The 25,324-nt window shown below is 36.7% G+C and overlaps 1 protein-coding gene across 2 annotated transcripts in view; it reads right to left on the minus strand.

Annotated features, from left to right (window-relative positions):
* Positions 1-13,125: 13,125 nt before the first annotated feature.
* LOC145693142 (ubiquitin-conjugating enzyme E2 G1-like) overlaps positions 13,126-25,324 on the minus strand; it is a 39,967-nt gene continuing 27,768 nt past the window's right edge. For both annotated transcript variants that reach the window (XM_081768877.1, XM_081768878.1), the window contains exon 6: positions 13,126-15,386. The gene's annotated coding sequence lies outside the window, so the exon portion shown is untranslated. The remainder of the gene's footprint in view (positions 15,387-25,324) is intronic.

The raw sequence follows: 25,324 nt of genomic DNA on the forward strand, positions 1-25,324 counted from the left end.
CGTTCATCGCTCGGTTGCATTAGCCTTATATGCAGGAGAGAGTTAGTAGGAAATGTTTGTAAATACTGATAAAGTACTGCGTATTGGTATGCATTACGTCAGTACACTCACACATAAAAATCTGCACTACACTCATACATACAAGTTTTCATTACACTCACATACATAAATGAAAAACGAGAATTGATTTTGTAAACCACATTTGTACGTCAATCATCACTGTCACTGTCAATATCGCTGAATAAAAATGGAATGCCTTCATTCTCTTGTTTGCTGGACGCCGCGTTGGCTCCTTCTGCTCCACGCTCCGACGTCTTTAACAGCAGTCGTCCTTCATATGACAAGCAACGTCTTTTCTTCCCGGTAGCCATGTGCCTAATACGCGAAAGAAAGGGATCAGAAGTAATAAGGAGCATATCCTGATTCGTAATAGTACGAGAGAATTTGCGTGAGTGATCTTTCCGAAATGTTCGTAAGTCTTTATTCCGTCCCTCTTGTGCATCTTCAAAAAGCTGATCTATTGGTAAAATGGCATTCTGTAGCCGATCCATGAACAAGAATTTTACGGACACTAGCAGATACATAGAACCAACTGCAAAGATGAACAAAGAGTTTGTCTGCCTCCAGTGCGTGACTGTCAAAAGCGTTGGGATCAATATCAAGTCCAGAATTGATTACAGATAATATCACCGAAAAACGTGTAATCAGTTGTTCAGAAATCCCAATTATTTGCGAAGATCGGTGTGAGTCCGCAAAACATCTCCTAGCAGTGTTTCCATTCTTGCTTGTTCCACTGTCTTCTGCTTTGTGTATATCACATTAAGGCCTATTTTTGCTCTAAACTGCTTCTGCATCTCATGTTTTCGTGATTTCAATAGTTCTTTGTGCTTCTTTCGAACTTGCCGTCTTGAAATCGAGTCCATATGCAATATAAAGGAGGCACTCAAAAAATCGTATGTACGTATATGTAATACTGACAATCCAAAGAGAAATGTAGATGCGTCTATGTCTTTCGTAGAAACTCTCTCTAAATCGTTCATTTCTTTGGGAGATGCTTTGCAAATATAACACTTTTGAAGAGATTTGTTGTTCAGGAGTGCATTTTAACTTTTCCATCGACCATAGTGAGAATAAGCTCGTGATGCAAAGTAAATTGGAATCAATTGACATTCACAGTTGATAGATGATCTTGAATCTGCTGTTCGATGCACTGGACTCGTTCAACTTTTTTCTACAATAAAGTTTGCGATTTAATTTCTGCACTGACATCTGAAACAGTAATACTCTCATCTGACGGGTAACAATTTTCTTAGCCTTGAGTAATTAATGATAACTTGAATAAATGTCTGCGTTGCGTGTTTTGACACCAAGACGTAGACAGTTGTATTGGCATTTGCTTAACTTACGATCGAGAAGCAATGCAAGCGCCTCTTCTTTTGTGTACGGTTTGAGTAAAATGCTCTGGTCATTTGCGCTCATAAACACTTGTCTCATCTTACGAACTCTAGTCGAAGTTGTTTCTGTCACCTCACGAAGTAATTTTTCTGCATCTTGTTGTTCTGATACCCGAAGCCTCGTTTTGGCAGCAAAAGCCAGTTCCGACGTACTTGCAGATGTACGTAAATCTTCCGCTTTCCTCCGTTTAGTTTTGTCAATAGATTCTCTGAAGTCCTTCGATGGACAACCGCCAGGATTTGATCGACGTTCTATCTGTCTCCGGAATGTAAATGTCAGTTCTTTATCAAGCCATTCTGTATGTGTCTTTAGGAAATGTCATGATTTCTGCCACTCTTATAAAGTTTTTGGTACACTTGGCTGCAAAACCTGGAAACAATTCCTCGAATGCCAAGGTCCAATTACGTCAAAACCCAGGTCTGGACATTTGTGTTTGTTCCCTTTGACAACGTCCTTACATTTATCTCATTTTCGCATTGACCTGGATGCGTCTCAGCATCATTATGAACTATAGAAGTCCTGCACGTAAAAAGTAGGAATAATTAATTTCAGTGTCCTGTCACCACACACAATCACAAAGGAACACGTATTTCACGAATTCGCACATATTCGCACCTAAACTTCCTGAAAAACAATTCATCATGGATTATTCTTTCAGGTCATTTCAATAACTCTGCTGGGGAACGCTGGGCACTATACTAAATCTCTGTAGTTTTGTGGACCTTTTGCTAAAGCAAATTAGATTTTGTCACATTAACATATTTTGTTCGAGGAAACGTAGATATGGAAGATACTGCATAGCCACTTTGGACAGTTGCAGTACTTGAGAGGTATGTTGGTACCATATACAACAAATGTTTCTTGTAAGCACATATTCTCAGATACCAGGCCATGAACTTGAATGACAAATACTCTACTTGGCAGCCATTTCACAGATATGTCCACAATGGTTAACTTTCACCCTTTCTAACTCACACGTTACATGTTACTCGTGTTCGTTATTTGTATATAATAAACTATGGATATTTCGTAACCTATACACAAACCAGTGTCCTTCTAATGCAATTTTCAAAAATTGAGTTTTGGCCAGCTTTTTGCTCGTCCTGAACCACTGTGCAGTGGGGGCGTGTCATGTTCTCCGATGAGTCGAGGTTCAGCCTGTCGTCTTATTCTGGTCGGACTTTAGTGTGGAGAGAGCCAGGAACACGCTATCATCCAAACTTCATTGCTGAACGGCCGTCCTATGGCGGTGGTTCCATTATGGTGTGGAGTGGAATTATGCTGGATGGGAAAACAGATCTCCATATTGTGTAACATGGCACTTTGACAGCACAACGGTACCGGGATGAAATTCTCAATACACATGTGCGCAATTTCCGCGGAGCATTTGGCCCAGACTTCCTATTCATGGATGACAATGTCCGCCCACACCGTGCACATCTTGTGTCCGAGTATCTGGAGTGCGAAAACATTACGCGTATTGCATGGCCTGCATATTCGCCGGACTTGAAACCCATCGAGCATGTGTGGGATGCTCTTAGGCGGCGAACAGCGCAGCGCAGTCCACCAGCACGCACTCTCCCTGATCTGCAAACAGCTCTCCTCGAGAAATGGTGCCATCTGCCGCAAGACTTGATCAACACTGATTTGCAGCATGGAGGCCAGATATCGTGCCTGTATAGCTGTTCGTGGTGGTTACACGCCATATTGACTGCCTATGCCCTCGCACAATCCAGCTTCACCTGTTGAGGTATCGTTCTTCGAGTTGCTTAAGTTTTGTGGAGCAGTGTATTATATGATACTGTCTTTTTATTCCTATTGAAATACTGTGTTTTTCCAACGTTCCATACTGTTGCGAGTGGACGGTATACTTCAATGAAAGTCAGCAAGGCCTCCTTTGTGCTATGCTTAGGTTTCTGAATGTTAGCGCTTAGATCAATGTTATTTTATGACTCGCACGCAAATTAAATTATCCCAAACGTAAAGAAATTCAAAAGCAAAATGTGGAAATGTGTTATTGTTACTGAATAATGCACCATCACATCCAGATATTGGAACTATTGAATTCGGATAACGAAGATTTTCAAGTCAAGTATTTGGCCCCAAATGTTACAGCATTTATTCAGTTCACTGATCAACGTGGGTAGAGAAGCTGAAACGTATGTACACGAAGAAAGTCTTTTTGTCGTTCACTGTTAAAAGATTGAATAATAGAATTTTCGATCAAATATATATATATATATATATATATATATATATATATATATATATATATATATATATATATATATATATATATATATATATATATATATATATATATATATATACTGTTACATCTTAACTGATACTTGAAACACCTTGCACAAGAAAATCTTCGGAATGAATGGAAAATTATATTGGGTGAGCCGGAGTAAAATGTTGGGGGTAGGTGGAGAACAGATGGTTTGAATGAAATTTTACTTATTTCCTAAGATTCTTAGTTTTTCTCAGTGCAATAAAGAAGATGCACAAGTTTGGTTGCAAAGTGACAGTGGCTCAGATTCTGAAATGTTGAGTGACTAGTTTCTTTGGTACAAGAAGGGAATGATGAGGCTGAACAAGATTTAAAAGGAGAGTAAACAAAGTCACGGGGAGGAGTATACTGCATTAGAAACCGTGCTATCGTGGTACGAAAAATACAGTTGTTCAACCAAAATTTTTTTCTATCTAAAAGTATGCGAGTTTTAGAAAAAAAAAATTGTAAGAAAAACGGAATCTGTACTGTATGATTTTTTTCTTTTTTTTTCAATATCCGCATAACCTTGTTTTAAAAAAAATACCGATAAACGAAGCTCTTAATTTCATTTGAGATAAAACGCTATATTTACACCTAGGTTTGGTAAAAGTTGGCTTTTTAAGAAGTTTGGTTAACCTCTTTCACATAGTATATATTGTGACAATGCTACTTCTTTTTATTTAGTGAGCATCATGAAATCTCCCCCAAAATGTCATCTAATTATTGCGCTAGACATACCAACACTTAAATGAACTAGCAACATTGGCATGACAATTATGAAAATTTATAAATAATAATAATAAACAGATCAATACTAGAACGTCTGATTAAAATGTCAAGTTTTCTTCAGCAAAACAGGAGTCTCATTCTCTGTGTCTTCGGAAAATTTGCGTTCCGAAACACTAAATGGGCTTTAAGAACTTGACTGAGTCTGAAAATATTTGCGAAGGATATGGGACTGCTAAACGCAAAATTTGCGTAACTGGCGTCATATCACAGAATCAGTACGTGATATCAAATATCGCGAACAAACGCAAGGTTTTGCGTTGCGCTGCCTCAATGTGATGCGAAATGAGGCACATAGAAGGCATGAAAAGGGTTCTAGGGCACTGATCAAAAGCAGCCACATTTGACTGAGAAATTTGATTACAATGAAACTTGCAAACCATTTGTAAAATGCAAGTACTTTTGATGTAACTTCCAAACCAAGCAACTATGTAGCAAATGCAATGTTTGACAAAGCAGGGCAAAAAATTTTCAATTTTCCCTTTGTTGCGATATTACTTGACGGAAATAATAAATGTAGCAAATACGTTGCAATTTTGAAATTATTATACCACGTGACAGTGGCAAGACGAAAGATTTCTACAATTTACAGATGTTATTGAAGTAGGTGAATTGTAGCATTGGCTGAGCACATGTAAATAAATCTAACAACCCTGATTATGTCTTTTAAGGTAGAAGACTGACATTAATGAAACTGAATGAATATGAATTATTGGTGAAATAATGTGGAAAAAAACTGGAGAACCTCAAGAAAAATCACGGACACGATGACTGTCACTACTGCACAGCTGCCCTAATGTTCAATGACGAGGGCTATGTTACTATCCATGATCTGTTTCTCAATCGAAAGCATACTTCACGCCAATTGATAAAATAATAATAAAAAACATGACTTTGAATGTACAGTTAAAATTTAGGTATTGTGAGGTGATTACGAATTATAAAACTCTTCTGAATGAAGATCGTAAAATTTCAAATTGACCACCCGTAGCTTCATATTAGTCTGTTCCTGTCCAGATATGCTGGAAAGTAAATGAGATGGCGTCAGTTGCAGTCAATGGTGTTTAGACTGTAAAGGATTTTATTACAAGCTTACACGCCAGTGCATGTTATGAACGATTGTGACCCGTTAAAAGTCGAAAAAAGATAGAAACAGAGATGTTTTATTTGAAAATTCCGCAACATATGCCGATCTTGTCTGATAACCGAAGACTGGACAATTAGAACATTCCTGAAATCAATAATGCAGTAGAAAAAAATTAAGAAAATCTAAAAGATTTACGTTGATTCTATTCTCAAATTAGTTCTAACCTTTAATTTAGCTTCTTTGGATTTTGACTTTGTAAGCCGTTCGCATATTTGCGAATCCCAAACGTTTCAAGTTTCCTCATTTTATTGGCCGATACAGATAGGATATCAAAAGTCATGACATACATATAGCAGAAAGCAAACGCAAGCTGCTGTCGGCCCTTGTAGCCGAACGTGCTAGTAATGGAAGTCACTTTTGGCGTGAGTTCAAACCCGGCCCAAGGAAGTTTTTTTTTTTATTTTCATAACACTTTTTTCACTAAAATAAGATTGAAAAGAATATCAAAAAAGTGATTTACCGAGCAGGCTATTTATCAAAGTCTTTTAGCGTGGGTAAAACCTGCCTTTTTTTAAATTTTCATAACACACTTTTCATTAAAATAAGCGTGCAGTTTTACTATACGGATCCGTAATAGTAGTAGTAGTAGTAGTAATAATAGGAACGTGTTAGAAGCCCCGGAGGGGTTGGTTGGGCTCTGATCTGGACATCAAATGAGCAAATTAAAGACGCCCAAATTTTTCTGTATATTTTACATGACCAACTTAAAACAGCTGGCTAGGGTTGCACTCGAATACTGAAACGTTTGGGATCGGTAAAAATGCGTGCAACTGCGTTCTCACTCTACAATAAGGTATGAAGGTTCAACCATTCAACGCATAATTAATTTCCAACACAATTATTCACTCTCGTAATAACACTTTTGTTGTTTCTGCCTCTAACACAGACCTACTATATTTCATTTAAACAACATGGGACATTATCCAGAGTCGTTCTGATGCGTGATTAGTGCACCAAAGAGTGTTTCGTGGAGTAGTCTGGACTTTAGTATAACGCTAATCATACGTCAAAACGAAAATGAAAATGAAATCTTTGAGTTTTACGTCCCACGGTTATGCCGGTTAGGCTAAAGGAGACGGTGATGATGAGAGATGAGTGAAATGGTGGAATGAAGAAAGTGGGAGGAAACGGGAGAACCCCGAGAAAACCCACGAGCACGGTGTTTGTCCACCACAAAGTTCACTTGGCGGGGGCTGGGATCGAACCCGGGACCCCAAGCACCAGAGGTGAACGCTCTACCACTGAGCCACCGCGCCCCCCTACGTCAAAACGATTCTGCATAAGGCGGTATAAGCTCAAAGCTTTAGTTTTCACAAACTACTTTAACACATCATTGCATGTTCATATTATGATTGGGATTCTGAAAACTCACTCTAAACTGCGACTGGTCCACACCTATTCAAGATATGTACAAATTGGTCGAACACTTATTGTACATTTATCCCTATCATCTACTACTACTACTTCCAGAAAACTCATTAGTAATATATTCTCTCACCTCTTTCGTGCAGGTCAAGTTTAGATACAACACTCGAAATAATTATTGAAAATTTCTAATTCTTTCACTAATTTCCTTCTTATTGTCCTCAAAGAGGTCTGCGCTGGACGACAGTAACAATGCCCCACGATGACTAATGAAAATACTTCAAAAGTAATGACATACGGTTGGGCTCTTCGCTAATCACACTATGCGATGAAAATTCTATTAGGGGATTTCAATGTGAAGATAGGACGAGAGGATATTTTCAAACCGATTATAGGGAACGAAAGTCTGCATAAGGAAAGTAATGACAACGGTGTTAGACTTGTGAACTTTGCAACATCCAAAAACCTACTCGTGAAGAGTACAAAATTCCCACATCGCGACGTTCATAAATACACGTAGACATCACCAGACGGAAAAACATAATCAAATTGATAACGTTTTAGTAGATAGAAGAAGGCAATCTAGCACAATTGATGTCTGATCGTTTAGAGGGGCTGATTGTGACACTGACCACTACCTGGTAGCAGCGATAATACGAGAGAGGTTATCGTTGAATAAAGGTAATATTCATTGTCCGAAAACGGAGATATTCAATTTAAAGAAATTAGAAGAGAGCCAGGTAAGAGAGAAATACCAGATTGAAGTTTCGAATAGATTCTCGGCCTTAGAAGATTCGGAGGGCACTAGTGTTGAGGATACCTGAATTGAAATTAGAGATAGCATTAAAATTTCAGCAAAAGAAAAATTGGGACACGCGGAAATACGTAGGAACAAACCATGGTTCGACCAGGAATGCATAAAACTAGCAGAGAAGAGAAAACAGGCAAAATTACGCTGGATACAAAATCCGAATGAAATAACTACACAAAATTTCGCAGATATCAGGCGGAAAACTTCCAAAACTTTTAGAACAAAGAAACGCGATTTTCTGAAAGCTAAAATTAAGGAACTTGAAGATAACAGTAAAAATAAAAACATTCGAGACATGTATAAGGGAATCAACGAATTTAAGAAAGGCTATCAATCTCGTGCTTATATATTGAAATGAAATGAAATCTTTGAGTTTTACGTCCCACGGTTATGCCGGTTAGGCTAAAGGAGACGGTGATGATGAGTAATGAATGAAATGGTGGAATGAAGAAAGTGGGAGGAAACGGGAGAACCCCGAGAAAACCCACGCACACGGTGTTTGTCCACCACAAAGTTCACTTGGCGGGGGCTGGGATCGAACCCGGGACCCCAAGCACCAGAGGTGAAAGCTCTACCACTGCGCCCCCGTGCTTATATAATAAAGAAATCTGACGGTACAGTTCTCACTGACACGGATAGCATCTTAAATAGATGGAAAGATTTCTTTGACTATTTGCTTAACACGCAACCAAAAACTAAAGTGCGTGGAGAAAAGGTGATACACACCGCAGAACCGTATATTCGAGAACCCAACCGAATAGAAGTAGAAACAGCTATAAAGAAATTAAAGAAACACAAATCTCCGGGTGTAGATGAAATTCCGGCTGAGTTAATTTTAGCTGGAGGCGAAAAATTGTGGAACAAGATACACAAACTCATTCTCCTTATCTGGAACAAGGAAGAATTGCCACAAGAGTGGAAAGAATCAATCATTGTTCCAATTCACAAGAAAGGCGACAAAAACTGACTGTAATAATTATCGAGGCATTTCTCTTCTGTCAACATCCTATAAAATCCTTTCAAATATTCTGTTAGCAAGACTGACCCCATACGCAGATGAAATTATTGGATTATCAGTGCGGATTTAGACGAAATCGATCAACTATCGACCAAATATTTACCATTCGCCAAATACTCGAAAAAAAGTGGGAATACAATACCCCGGTACATCAACTATTTATTGATTTTAGAAAGGCGTACGACTCGGTTAGGAGAGAAACATTATACAACGTCCTTACAGAACTTGGAATACCAAGAAAGCTAATTAGATTAAGATACGTTTAAATGAATCCCAAAGTAAAGTCCGGGTAGGAAAATTTTTGTCCACGAGCTTTCACGTCGAAAATGGCCTGAAACAAGGAGATGCGTTGTCGCCATTATTATTTAACTTCGTTCTAGAATACGCTATAAGGAAAATCAAAGATAGCAACCAGGGCCTAGAGTTGAACGGTATTCACCAGGTTATGGCATATGCTGATGTAAATTTAATAGGGGATGATAGGAGAACAATAGAAAGAAATGCAGAGATCTTATTAAACGCTTGCAGGGACATGGGTTTAGAAGTAAATGCAGAGGAAACTAAATACATGGAAGTGCGTCGGGACCGGACTACAGCAAATTATGGATGCGTTAAAATATTAAATAATACTTTTGATAAAGTGAATAGTTTCAAATATCTAGGATCAATATTAACAGAGGAAAATCATATGCACGAAGAAATTAAATGTCGACTAAAAGCAGGGAATTCGTGTTACTATTCGGTTCAAAATCTCTTGTTGTCGCGAATTCTATCGAGGAATTTGAAGCTTAAAATATACACAAAACGATAATTATGCCTGTTGTTCTGTACTCTGAGGGAACAACATAGACTGAAAGTATTTGAGAACAAGATCCTGAGACGAATATTCGGACCCAAGAGGAACGGGAATGGAGAATGGTGGAAACTTCATAATGAGGAACTACATAAGTTATATGGTTTACCCAACATTGTTAGGGTCGTCAAGTCTAGAAGGCTTAGGTGGGCGGGTCATGTAGCTAGAATGGAAGAAAGTAGAAACGCTTTCAAAGTCTTGACTGGAAGACCAATCGGAAAACGACCATTAGGAAGACCTAGGCGCAGATGGGAGGACAATATTAAGATGGATCTCGCAGAGATTGGAATACCAAGTAGAAACTGGATGCAGTTAGCTAAGGATAGAAGTCAGTGGAGAGCTTTTGTGAACGCGGCATTGAACCTCCGGGTTTCATAGGCCATAGAGTTAGTTAGTTAATTATACGTCAATTGTTGAGCACCCAAATTTATACACTATCAAATGGCCTTTTGAAATTCAATTATTAGTCCATTAATACCGTTCTGAAGATACTATCCGGTTTACTTTCTACACTTTTGATATTCTTAATTTTTAAGTTATTAACTAAAATTAAAAAAAAAAAAAAAAAAAAAAAGTCGGGGGTGTGCTTAGCGAAGTCGTCGAGATACTGAAATTGCCATATTATATACGACGGTGATTCACATAAAAACCTTAGGTTTCTTTTTATATGGCAAATTAAAAGTCCAGAAAAAATAAACTTACTTGGTTTTCCGGCGTAATTTTCTTGATATGCAATGCACGTATTCCAGAGCTTTGAAGAATACACTGAAATAGTGATGTCATTTCCTTTCCGTTACCATGGTGATCGCCATTTTTCTGTACAAACGCGTGAAGCGAATGGTATATTTTAAAGTCTAGTACAAACAAGGACAGCGGCTGTAAATTTATTTACAATTATAAAATGTTTTAAAGGCTATAAAGTTCGTGGGAAAGGGTACAAATTTAGAATATGGAAATGAGTTTAGGAAACTGCGATTAAAATCAAGAAAAAAATGATCTCAGTTTCACGTCCCACGGTTATGCCAGTCAGGCTAAAGGAGACTGACTATGAGAAATGAGTGAAATGATGGAACGAAGAAAGTGGGAGGAAACGGGATAACCCCTAGAAAACCCACGAGCACAGTGTTTGTCCACCACAATAAAATCAAGAAAATTCAACAAAGAAAGAGTAATATGTAAGGAACTTATTTGTAAAAGCACCAAATTTATAAGTGATAAGGTAGAAATCAAAAATGTAAACGTGCAGATAAGAAGCAATTATACACAATATGAACTCCCTAACGTGCAGATTGTCAAACTGTCGGCATAAGGAAAACTAAAAATATACGATTTTTTAAAAGAAAAAAAATGTTTTAGAATAATGATAATTCTATTGGGACATTTATTTTTCTTGTGACCACTCTTGATTATGAAAGTGCACAATATTAATGTCTACATTTTTTCAAAAGAAAGGGGAAAAAAGCCTTTGGAAATTTTCAATCTGGACCATACGTGGATATAAATAACATCTTTTCTTATATTTCCTATCAACTTTTTTAAAGCATTTAGAAACAGTACAATAAGAAAACATCCAATTATGAATGCTTGAGCATATATTCTAAACAACTGTTGAACTTCAATCCTACTTATATCAATGAATCAAAAAAATTTCCAGAATTACTTACGGTTAATATCTGATTATGAACAAGACGAGTACATTTTTTTCCATTGATTAAAAATATTTAAAAAGAAAGATTTAATTCACTCAATGTTCGCAATTCCGAAATATTTCATCAGTTTCCGCTTTGCATTTAGGTCTTTAGGTATTTAAGCTACTTGTTGTTTAGATAGTAAAATGGCGATCACCATGGCAACGAAAAGGATGTGACGTCACACTATTTCAGTCTATTCTCGAAACAAAAATGCGTGTAGTGGTGACTAGTCACTCGTACACCGCGGTGCCTCATCTAAACTGAATGATACGAAAACATGAAGTCACTTAAGACAACATCTAGTCTTCAGAATAGAACGGGCGAGATTCTTGAATTTAATATTCTAAATTGTGGACATCGTTAAAATTGGCAGTATGGGGTCGGGTGTTGTCAAAGTAACAAAACATCTGGAATTAGAAGTCGTCCTCGATTGCTCCTGCAAGGTTCCTACTGATCTCGAAAAAATCTATTTGATCTTTGGCAGGAAATTCCCCGACTTTCATAAGTGTCGGATGACGTTAACATATAAATAAATAAATAACTGAATATTTATACATGAGAACATTTATTCTATAGAAACAAATAGTAAGCAACTGCTCATTACGTACATTCCACTTACCTCCCATAAAAATCTGAGGAACGTCCCATACTGTGAACATTAATATCTATGCACAAACCAAATAGGTATTATAATGGTTGGCTAAGATGAAATTAGTGCAATTAATGTTAGAAAAAATATATTTTACACAATTTCCCTGACTTCCAGTCCTTCCCTGAGCTTCTCTGATTGCAGAACGAATGTGATTTTGTAGCATATCTGCATACGAAATACTGATGTTACTTCCTTTTCCATGAAATGTTCCAAAATTAACCCATTTTCATCCCAAGAGATTAAGCATGACTTATTACAAGCTATGACAATTCCTTTCTCAATGTTTCAGATTGGTAATAGTAGATCCAGGTTTCATTTCATATAAAAATTCTGCTCAGATATCCATCACCTTCTACCTGAACACGACGCCAAAGTTTGTATCACATGCATCAATCTGACGGTCTCTGAATTAAACAGTCAATTGACAAGACACTTGATAATCATTTCGCAGACACCTGACTGAACCTCAGTAAATCATGAACAATAGTGTGTACTGAACCAATATTAATATCCAAAATGGTGGCTACTTTCTTCACAATAATACGCAAATTTTCCTTCACAAATTCTTCCACTGCGCAATGTTTGTTCGTCACCTCTTGCTTTACCTGACCCGGTCGTGGAGCGTCCTTTACAGAAGTTGCGCCACTTTTCAACTTTCTATCACTTTTCGATTTCTGTAGGACAAGAATCAGCACTCCACTTTCATCCTTCCGGTAAATTTCAACTGTTTACCATCTTCATTGCTCAAAAGATGCATCAAGACAGCTCACTATAGCGGTGAATGTAGTCAGTGGGTAAGTCATATTTACACCGAGGTTTTCTTGTTCAGGGTTCCTGCATAATGCTTCCAACTGCCGGTCATTCTTCCAACCACGATTACCCCTACCAATTGCAGATCAATTGTACAACATTTAGGAATTCTATCGCATTTCTAAGATTTTTATTTGAATCTCCCTCGTTGATTTCAAAATAAATGAAGTTGTCCTTATGAATAAAGGAATATTACCGAAAATAATTATTTAGTGACTCAAAATAGAACAAAAAGTTACGAAAGAAAGATACTACAAAATAATTTTACATGTTTTATTGGAAAATGGATACTAAAGAGGTTGCAAGAAACACACATCACATCCTTACAAGACACACTATTAGAACATATTCCATTGCCTTTTTTCAAATGTGAAACCAATATTTCATGCCACATATTAAAACACATTCAGTCATGGCTAAGTAGCCAGTATTATGCACACGCTATAAAACAAATCTTATGCTAAGCATTTGCCATAACAAATATATAAAGTATTATGCTGAAATGAAAATTCACCATACACCCCAGAGGTAACTATACGGACTGCTTTTATGCTAGCCACTCTTGTGCATGCATGATACAAAATCTGAATAACTAAAATGTAACAATATTATGCAAGAATATGAAATATAATGTATCAACAAATACAATGAATGCGCTCATCATTCACTTTCCAAGAAACATGAGCTTTGATTTACAGCATTAAGGTACAGATGAGCGTCAAACCTTTCGTTTTCAATGCTAAATTTTACCATTGACACTGTTTTTACATGCGTTACAATATAAGTTATTACAAATAATGACAAATACATGTATAATCAACTTTAGGACTTTATTTCATATTTTTTTCTTGTAATAATTCAAGAAAATAAATTACATACTTCAAGTAGAAATATGAGTAAAACAATTTCAAACGATGTATATTCAGAAAATTTTAGTAAATAGTAGGGAGCAATGTTATGGCAACTATTTAGCAGAGGGAGTCATGTTCGCTGACAACTTTTTTACACGTAAAAGATTTTTTAAAAAATCGGTAAAATGTGGCATATAAATTATTAGAACATTGGATTATATAGAATTTTGCTTGTTTTATGAAGTAATAATGTAGTATTAACTACAAACACATTAATAAAAAAATCACTAAGTGTGACAGAAGAGCAAAATCTCTATAGTGTTTTATTTATTTATTTTTATTTTTTTTTTAAAGTTACATTCCCCAAATGCTTCTGGCTGGTAACTCCTCAACTTGACACAACGGGTATTATGTACATAAACTGTTCTACAACTAGATCATGGAAGAGAGGAAAAATAACAAAAAGTAAACTCAAAATATTGTGATTTTATTAGAAAAATCCCTGACTGTTAAATGGTGATTAAAAAAAAGGACTAAAGAGGAAAAAATTGCGGGGAGATTTTTTTTTTTTTTGTCTTATCACAGCATCTTACTTTTGAGACTGCCACAAAAAAAGTTCTCATTCACTGCTCAAAAAATGTACCATCATACAAACTAAGTTACCTATTCATTGTAACACTCATTTGGTAGCTTACAGAATAGAATGTCACCCAAACATATGTCAGTCATATAATGTATGAACATAAATCCATGTGTGTTGTCGTTGTTTACTTATTTAAAAAAAAAAAAAAATCTTTGCTTTGCTTCTGGGAACTATTGTGAATATTACACTTTTTTTTTTTTAATTCTTGCATATATATATTTACACATTTGTACATGAGTACAGACTTCTATTGAAGTTGAGATTTAACCAGTTGAACGTGTGTGAAGCGGCGCAAAAAGCTATAAAGACTCGCAGCAACTTTGAATTATGTCATTTTATTTTGAATCAGATTTGTCACCAACCTAGAAACTGAATTAATACTTAGGCAATTCCGTCATGAGGTGAAGCTTGAGTTGCTTTATTATTATATTTTTTTTAATTTACTTGTTTCAATATATATCTGTTGGTTCTCAGACAGTTCAAGCACAACCTATATAGTATATAAAGGTTGACACTGGAGAATACACTATCACTGAGAATGATCGCACACAATCCTCTTGTAAACAGCCTCCACACCAACAATCCACGTTCTAAATTCTATTGGAAGGCAACATCACAGCACTCACTTCAAATTCCTTTCCCAATGCCAAGCTATTATACACGTAGAAACACTGCTAGGTGGACACAGCTTGTATTGTTTTTAAACTTTTTTTTTATTATATATAACTTTGTGCTGTGTTTTAATATCTCTCTTTCCCCTCTTTAGAACAATTACATTGAGTCTGCATAAGGGACAGGGCCATTCCGTTCTTCACACCAAAAATTACACATTGTCACAATATTAACATATTGCTAAGTGGCATATAATCGTTACTGTTATTTGTTCCATGCCAAAAGTAGGCACAAAATTCCTGCATAGAACAAATCCTCACCTGTTACATATTGTGACTAAATTTAGTTTGCCTTTAAAAAATGCATACCCATTGAACCCCTGAGATCTAGCCCTCAGTATGGTGGAACTTCTCCCTGAAAATAAGAATAATCCTATCACTTATAGAATAGGCTAGAATAACATACAGTAAATTCCAACAGAAACATTTTCAAAAGTTGATTGGCATATGTTAAAAAGATATGAATTGATACCTTTTTGGCATCCTATAAAATTCTTTTAATAATAACATTTCGTTCGTATTCTATGAACTTCCTCTCACACATGGAGATAATGTAAGAAACACTTGTCTATGTATTTATGATCTTTTACAGGGTACCCACAGATCTTTGTAAACTGTTTACCTTGATATTCCTTAACAAAGGTTTATCTATTTCCGTAACAAAAGTTTAATTTTTCCAGTTTTTCGTAACCCTATTAGTTTAGTTAGATACCAAAACTAAAGGTAAGAAAAAAAATGAAATCTTTCAGTTTAAGTTATCCCTGTTAAGCAAAGAGAGAGAGAGACGGATGATTAAGACAAATGAATGATAGAAGAATTGGTGAAATGAGAATGTGGGAGAAAACGAGTATCCGAGAGAATCCACAGACACAATGTTGTCCACCACAAACTTACCTGACCAGGGATCAAACAGGGACCCCAAGCCACTTTGCCCTCCCTAAGTAAAGGTAGGGCTCTAACTTCCTATAAAATGGGTCAACCTAGGAAATATGCATATATTAATATTAAATCAGTTTACGCGATACGGAATATACCTAGTCTTGCCATAAATACTATCCCAACTTTTGAAGGTGGCTGTACTTCTGCCCGTACAAGCGAGCTAAAGAGGCATCGTGAAGCGTTGGGTCATATCTGTATGAGCTAAAAAGTGTAAAGTGTTCAAGATGGAATGGGTGAATATGAAAATCGTGTGGCGGTGATAGCGTTGCATAAGGTACGCAAATTACCATGGGAGATTTTCAAAACCCTCCAGAAGCTGCAAATTAGTTTTTTTAAAAAAATCGTTTACCGCATTATCCAGCACTTCGTTGAGACTGGAACTATGAAAGATCGCCCGAGACAAGAGGGACTACGCACAATACGAACACCGGAATTGGTGAAAGCAGTGGGGCGCGTGTAGAACGAAATCTAGTTAGAAACTGTCAGTTATGGCTCGTGAGTTAAACATCGAAAATGCCTATGGCCCGCACGGTAAGCAGTGACTTGGTACTCCATGCTTCAATGTACAGGACATCTAACAAATGAACTGAATTGCCAGAAGCTCCTAAAAGCAAAGCGTTACGCAGCAAATGGGCACCGTCCAATCGCAACTATTTCCTGTGTTGAGGAGACTTTCAATGCCCAAAATGACAAGATATATGTTACATCTCTAGGGAAGCCGGTGAAAAATCTCCAAGGATCCAGAGGGGTCAGCATCCTGCCTCAGTCGGTGTGGTGGAGCGTGAACTCCCGAGGGCATAATGAAGCTCCATTTTTGTGAAAAGAGGATCAAAACATCAGCAAAGTGTACCAGGAGACAGGAGTAGTCAAGAATCTCCCCAACATCCCTTCCCATGCACATAACTGGAGTTTCCAGCAGGACTCATCCCCAGCACACAAGGCACGAACAACCCAGCAATGGCTGAAGGCAAATGTTCCGGACTTCATTTCCACTTCAGATTGGCCTTCTGCAAACCCGGACCTAAACCCTTTGTATTACAAATTGTGGTCCAAGCTTCAGAAGATGGCTTGCAAGAAGAGAGATCCGATATTGAAAGTTTAAAGCGGTCTCTTAGGAAGGCAGTTGCAGATTTTCCAGTTTATATGTTACGTAATGCAACTGAGAGGTCATAAAGACTTAAGGATTGTGTGCATGCTAATCATGGCCATTTTGAGCTATTTGGTCTAGGAATTAATTCGTGCGGGTGGACAAGAGATGGCGCAACGAACGGAGCGTCCCACAGTTCCGTGTATCCACACATGTGTTGCAAACCCTTGTCATCGCGTATCGTTCGTACTATAGGGCAGTGGATTAAAGCGTCAACAACACCTGTTTGTAGTTAAGTGAACATGACGCAATTTGTGCCTGATAAAGTGTTTTTGCGGGATGTCCTGCTGCATTACTTTAACATGCAGAAAAGTGCGACTGAAAGTCATCGTATTTTGGTGGAAGTGTATGGTGACCATGCTCTAGCTGAGCGAACGTGTCAGAAGTGGTGATTTCGGCTTGGCAGACCAAGAGCGAGCTGGACAGCCAAAAAAATTTCAAGACGAAGATTTGACAGCATTGCTCGAGCAGGATTCGTGTCAAACGCAGGAACAACATGCAGCAGCATTAGGCGTTGATCAAACAACAGTATCCAAACGCTTGAAAGCCATGGGAATGATTCAAAAGATGTCACATTGGGTTCCACATGAATTGAAAGACAGAGACGTTGAAAGACGAAAAACTATTTGCGAATTGCTGCTTCAACGACAGAGCAGAAAGGGGTTTCTGCATCGAATTATTACGGGTGATGAGAAGTGGATCCATTACGAGAACCCTAAACGAAAAAAGGCCTGGGTGAAACCAGGTGAACCAGATCCATCACAACCAAAACGAGATATTCACTGTGCAAAGGTTATGCTGTGCATATGGTGGGATATGAAAGGTGTGGTGTACTATGAGCAGCTGCAACCGGGTGAAACTATGAATGGAGAACGTTATCGACGACAATTAATGCGTTTGAAGCAAGCTCTGGCCAGAACACGACCAGAATGGGAGAACAGACATGATAAACTTATTGTTCAACATGATAACGCTCGCCCACATGTCGCAAAACCGGTCAAAACCTATTTAGAAAATGTCGGATGGGAAGTTTTACCACACCCGCCGTATTCACCAGACGATGCTCCTTCGGACTACTACTTGTTCGATTGCATGAACAACGATTTGATTGGACAGCGGTTTACTTCTTCAGAAGATATCGAAACATGGGTCTCTGACTGGATCGCTTCCAAGGATGAGGACTTCTTTCGCCACGGAATCCGTACATTGCCTGACAGATGGGCGAAAGTGGTGGCTAGCGATGGACAATATTTTTCTTAAGGTATTTATGTATTTTGTGTTTGTACTACAGCTTCAATGTGTGCGTACCAACCGCACGAATTAATTCCTAGACCAAATATTTGTGATTTTGGTTCATAACCCACACATATAATATGTTATTAGGATATTAAAATATCTCTAGTTTGTGTTAATGTACAGTCATGTCCAAAATGATTGTCGCATATCTATAACTGTCTTGTAAGAATATAATTTGATAATGATTTTACACGGTACTTTAAAATTGATAGTATGTGTATAATCGGGGAATGTATATTTGTGGTAAATTTCATAGGAAAAGAATTATAAATACGAAAATTAGAATGAGTAAAACAAAATGTTGCTAAATGGACAAGAAAGTTTTATTTTTGTTTTATTGTTCTTATTTACTGCTCTTTTGACATGAAATCTACCACATACATATCTTTGCCGATTATATACATACTAACATTGCAAGAAATAACGGGCGAATTCGTTATCAAATTATATTCCTACAACATTTATAGACATGCGACAATAATTTTGGACATGAGTGTGCTTAAAACTTTGGGACAGTATTTATGCTAAGATTAGGTATATACGGTACTCAAGACTGTCAGCTGTTGAGGAATTTCACGGTCCAACTCTCCACAGACTGTCATTAGATCCTCATAAAATTTATATGACACCTACAGGAAAGTATATCTTTCGGGAGGGGCGGGGGAATCAAAATTGGTACATCTGTACTCAAGTTGTGTGGCATGCACACAACCGTCTGTTAATTACGATATTAACACTATCAATCGTTGAGAAGTTTCATGGTCTATCTCTGATGACTATCATCAGATACTTATGAAATATATATGAAAACACTGTGAGAGCATCCTTTTACAAACAAAAATGAAGGGAACAAAATGTCTGCACCTATGTCGAAATTATGCGTGATCATACACAATTATGATATGAACACTGTCAAACCATTGAGTGGTTTCATGGTCTAGCTCCGAAGATTATTTGTTAGATTCTCATGAAATTTATATGGGAAACCACCGGAAAAAATATTCTTTCAATAATAAGAACCTACCCATAGATCACTGCACAACACCTTGATATAAGTTAATGCATCTGTTACCTATTATTATATATATTGTTGTGTTGATAGATCTCTAAATTCCAAATAGCCTCATTACTTCACAGTTGCCTTCATTATCGAGAACGACTACTTTAATCCCTGATATTAAAGAACTTTCTTCAAAAATTTCCCTGATGAAAGTCCAATTCCCTGAGTTTCCAGGTCTGTGGAAACCCTGTTTTAAAACAGTATTGAAGTGATTTATGACTTTCTATAGCACAGCTTCTTTCCGAATTTCAGGATAATCGCTAATTAACATTTCAGCTTACATTCAAAAACCACGTTCAAATGGTTTGGGTTTATTCCCTTATCCACGCTTTTGTTTGTGTATCTCTGTATCTCAAAGGAAGATTAGTAAGCGTGAATGAGATATCACCAACGGAAAGATTAAAAATCTATGTCCATCAAGAAATTTACTGAAAGAAATTGATATTTGAAATTCAATACAATAACAAAAATTAGGTGATATTTTGTACTTGGTCTGAATTTCAATCAATGTAGTCCTTCTCTGTTATTGTTTAATTTGTTAACTTATCCCCTACTGAAGGCAACGTCTAAAAACAATAAAATCAATAACGTCATCAGATGCTGACATGGACAAGAGAAATGTTCACAATAATCGTGTTGGAACATTAACCAATAAGCACCAATTTAAGATTTCAAGAACTAATCGCATAAACGGATAACCGTTAATTCGATTTGCTAACTTCAAGAGATATGTATAACAATTTTGTTACACATATACATACATGGGTCGCCCATTTTAATCTTTCCACGGAAATATCTCGAAAACTATTGAACATAAATGAACTGAACACAAATTCACATATGAAATACCATGGGGCAAATCGAATATTCATGTCGCGGTGCCTCCAGGGCCGCTCTTCAAGGGGTCCCGGGGCTTAACTTAGAAATTTTAAACGAAAATATGAGTCAAGTGATACCTAGTTCGATACGTCTTCATACACTCAACAGCGTTGTGGCAAAAGATTGTTTATATGGGTCTCACAGTTTTCAAAATGACCGCCAAGACATGGTGCCTGCACCAGATAAAATGTCCAGTACCACTAATATGAAAACGGTTGAAGATGATAACGGATGAACAGAATGAAACTCCTGTAGGAAATCACAGAGGGTATTGCTCAAAAGTCGTCTGCACAATATTGGTTCATTTAAGTTCCAGTCACTTGTACATCCAAGTGTTTCAGACAAACCATACCTATTGCAAGTGGGATTCTCATTTGAGCTTTTACCATTCATTCCCGCTTCACCCACTTACGGAGGGAGATCGGAAATATAATTTTCTAAAAATTAGATTTCCTCTTTAGCATTATGTCACTTATACTTTAATAATCTTTTTCTCCGTTGGATTATTCTCTACGGGTGGAATGATAAATACCCTCTGTGATTTCCTATACGAGTTTTATCCTGTACATTTATCTCTAACCGTTTTCATATTAGTGGTACTGGACGTTTTATCTAATACAGGCACATTGTCTTGGCGGCCACTTTGAAGATGGTGACCCATTTGAACAATCTTTTGCCACAACGCTGTTTAGTGTATGAAGATCTATCGAACGAGGTATCACTTGACCATTATTTTCGCTTAAAATTTCTAAGTTGGGCCTGGGCCCCTCGAAAGGCGGTCCTGGGGGGCACCGCGACAAAATTATTCTATTTGCCTCATGGGTTTCCTATTTGAGGTTTTGTTTGGTTCATTTATGTTCAACCGTTTTCATACTATTGATACTGGAAGTTTATCTTGATGACCATTTTGAATACGGTGACCGTTATTACAAATCTTTTGCCACATCTCTTTTTAGTTTTTAAAGATCTATCGAACGAGGTGTCACTCGCCCCATGTTTCCATTTAAAATTGGGCCCAGCCGGGATTAGTGCTAATTATGAATATGATTTAAAGAAGATTATTGCATTACCTTGAAGAGCGGCCCTGGGGGGCACCGCGACATCATTCGATTTGCTCCATGGTATTTCCTATTTGAGTTTTTGTTCAGTTCATTTATGTTCAACCGTTTTCGAGATATTTCCGTGGGAAGATTAAAATGGGCCACTCTGTATCAAAGTTCTGGAAGGTAAGTACATAGCAAATTCTACCTGTATATACGAACAACAGAAACACCACCAGCCTGAAGTACTCCCACAAACAGCTTTAAGTGTTCGTCATTCGAAAGACACACATGTAAAGAAGGGAGTACAGTTTAACAAATTCGGGTCAATCCATTTCAAATCACCCAATTTTAAACAAAATTGTTGCTTAACATTTTTTTTTTTTTCGATTTTTTATCATGAGTTTCGTATAGGTAGATACTCACAAAACAGTTTGTATATATATATACGCCATAGTTTTTCTGGCAGTAATTTGTAAAATGATGGTTAGGCATATTTTAATAAAAAGCTTGGTTTCCGGAAAGTATCACTACCAAGCTATTTTATAAAGATATCAGAATAATTCAAAAACCAATGTGTTCAGCATGAAATGAACTTCAGTTATATATTATTTTTTCTGTTATGCAAGAGAGCCAGTCAAACTACTGTAAAAACTCTGAAAAAATGTATCAAGGGTTAATTTTGAAAACTATTAGTTTTATGAAGGAAAGAAGACTCACTAATGATAAGCTATTTCTGTGTTGAGTAACTACCTGCTGCAGTATAAGTTTTAGTCCTGAGATTTTTTTTTTTTCTATTTCAAAATTGCCTGTTAACATCAATTTTCTCAGATCTAAAAAAGGGACTGAATGATAACTGAAATTTTACAAAATGTTCTTTATACAAATAGGAATATCTCACAAAAAATTATGACAGACAACTACATTTAGAATAACAGAGCAGTGAATTTCAGTAACAACGCTACCTTCTACACACTCGTGCAGTGCCAAGGTAGCAAACTAGACTTGTTTAAATCATTACTTCAATAGTTTTCTCCAAAACAATTAACATCTATTTAAGTTTCTAGTAAAGATGATAAAATTAAGATACTAGCCTCTTCTGAAATCATGGTCGAAGAAAAAAATCTAGGAATTTGATGCATTTGAATACACGGTGAAGCGAACTAGGCAACTAGTAAAGGATCAAGGTATCTTACATGTTTCAAAAAGACAAGGCGGCAAAATAAGTGGTTATTAATTGTGTGACAATTTTACGAGCATGATGAAAACAGTTGCTCATGTCCTGATAAGTGTGTTTCGGCTGTGATTAACCATGTTAAGATAAGCAAAGAGGGTTAATTATTCTCTCGCTGAATGAGCTCTACAGCCTCTATAAACAGAAATATCAAGATCACAAAATTGGCTGGTCTATGTTTTGCGCCCTACGACCGAAGTGGTGCATTCTTTCGGGATCATCAGGAACTCAGGGTATGCGTGCAAATTGTAAGGACCCTATAGTTTTCATGGTATGTGATATTGATAATGAAATATGTATGCTTGATACCTATGCAGAATGTCTTGGACCAGATAACCTAGCTGATGTCCTGAAAGATGAACTTGATATATTGCCTGACAAAGTAATTTTCAAACAGTGGGTACAAAATGATAGAGCTGAGCCCATTACACAGGAAAATATGATGCCCAGTAAGGAATTTTTGCATTTCTACTAAACGCGTTACTATTTGCCCAACCGCCATTTTACAAATAGCTACACACACACACACGCGCGCAAAAAAAAAAAAAAAAAAAAAAAAAAGCATATTTTTTAAACTGTTTTGTGACTATCTACCTATAGGGAGCTCATGATAAAAATCAGAAAAATAAAAAATGTTGACAACCTTGCCTGGGTGATTTGAAATGAATTGACCCATTTGTATCATAAACTCCAAGTTTTTCGCCCTTCCTTTCAACACATCTATTTACAGTCTTTCCAGCGAAATCCTCAACAAAAGAAGAGCCATTTTTCTCATAAATTTACTCCAGAGTATCTCAAAGAATCAGTGAGTTCACAGAGAAACAAAAATACAAAAACTATTAGTGAATCCTATCCTGGATTTAATTTACTCTACTTCTCTCATATCTTGCTATATCCTTTTATGTTCTTAACCTACCCAATGTCTTTTTTTCGTCGGCCTTCCAATCTAGAATATGTACTCCTTACATATATTCCATGCAAACCACGCGTTCCACACTTCTTTACACGTTTCCACCTAATTACACGATGTCATTTTACTTTGTGTAACTTATTTCCCCACTTTTCGTCTAACTTTGTTTTAAATATTTTTATCATTTCTGCAAGCTAGCAACAAACCTCAGTTTCCACATACTGCAACAGGCAGGTAAAACCACTAAAACTTCTGGATAGTATCTGGACAATGACATTTTGCACCTTATAATAGTAGCCTCGCAAACTCGACCTAATGTGGACAGAAACGGACGAGTTACCGAAAACGTCGAGTTTTATGGAATACGGAGTGAGTTAGTCATATTTTACAGCATATTACTTTCATGTTGAAGTTTTGCTTGAAGTAGGATACAGTCATACTTCAGGTAAGCGTGTTAACGGCTAGCAACAATAGAAAGAAATCAGAACGGAGTAAACCGATATTTCCACGAGAACAAAACCTATCACCAAACTCGTTAGACAGTTCCAAAAATTACTGCCATAAAGGAAAAGGGATAAAAATTGCAATCCTTTTGTAATAAATTTGGGCAGAGAAGGAAAATATGGGGATGTTTATGCACATAATACGTACTGTAATTACAATAGTAAATTAAAATTAACCTATACTGTTTGCACCGTATAGACGATGTTAGATATTACAATTTAGCTGTTAATAGACCATTATATTATTGTATTTCATAGGCAATATTGTGCCTGATCAGCAGAAATCATTTAGTGTAAAAATTTTCATCGACTTACACGGAATGTCGAGATATCGGGAGTCGAATTTTCGGAGTCTTATTTACAATTAAATAAATTTAACTTTAGTGTTCCATCCAAGTTTCATTTATTTTAACTGTGGCTTTACTTGGTTTCAATGAGACTTACTGTCTTCATCACCAGTTACAATAAAATAGGTTACTTGTATTGCCATGTTCTCTCCCTTTCCCCTGATATGTAACAATTATAACAGTTTCACTCAACTAGAAACCATCCCCTCTTGTTGCCTCGTTATGACCCTTTTCTATCTAGTGGTTCTGCTATTCATTGCGTATTCTCAAATTGAAGTTATTTTTTTTTCTGCAAATCCAGAATTTTCTGATTTAATAGTATATATAATATTAATCACCTTTGGTTCTAACAGCACATCACGTTTATCTAATATATTAACAGACTATTAAACATAAAACGAAGGGTATAAGAAGTAATTTTTAAAATTTTTTTCAAGTTTTCCGTGAATTTCGTTCAATTTTATGCTAGTGGCCTTTTATTACTGCCTTCTTGATCTCATTTTTTCAATTTTGAAAAAAAAAAAAAGAAAAAAAAAGAAAGAAAGAAACTTATTTCTTCTTGAAGATTATCTTTACCAGACATCGCTTACACTCCTGTATAATAATGCATGTAATACTGAATTTTTCTAGGATGGATTACCTGGTCGGCAAAATGAAACTTTTTTTCGTACCCACGAACGAAAATAAGTGATTCCTATAGGTTTCGAGCTCCTGAGTTCGAATCCGTAACCCGTTTTTCTCTAGGACGTACCAGTTTTCAGGGAGGAGGGGGTGTTTCAATATCCGCCCAAAGATGCTATTCTCCACCCATAATAATTTGCACCTTATAATTTAAATATCAATATAATTTATGCAGATAAAATTGCATAAAAAGTTAAAGTTTAACACTTACGTGTTACTTGATTTTCCTACTCCTCTTGTAATTACTACAGGGTGTC

The sequence above is a fragment of the Thermobia domestica genome, chromosome 8, assembly GCF_964235325.1.
Source record: "Thermobia domestica chromosome 8, izTheDome1.hap1.1, whole genome shotgun sequence".
NCBI lineage: Eukaryota > Metazoa > Arthropoda > Insecta > Zygentoma > Lepismatidae > Thermobia > Thermobia domestica.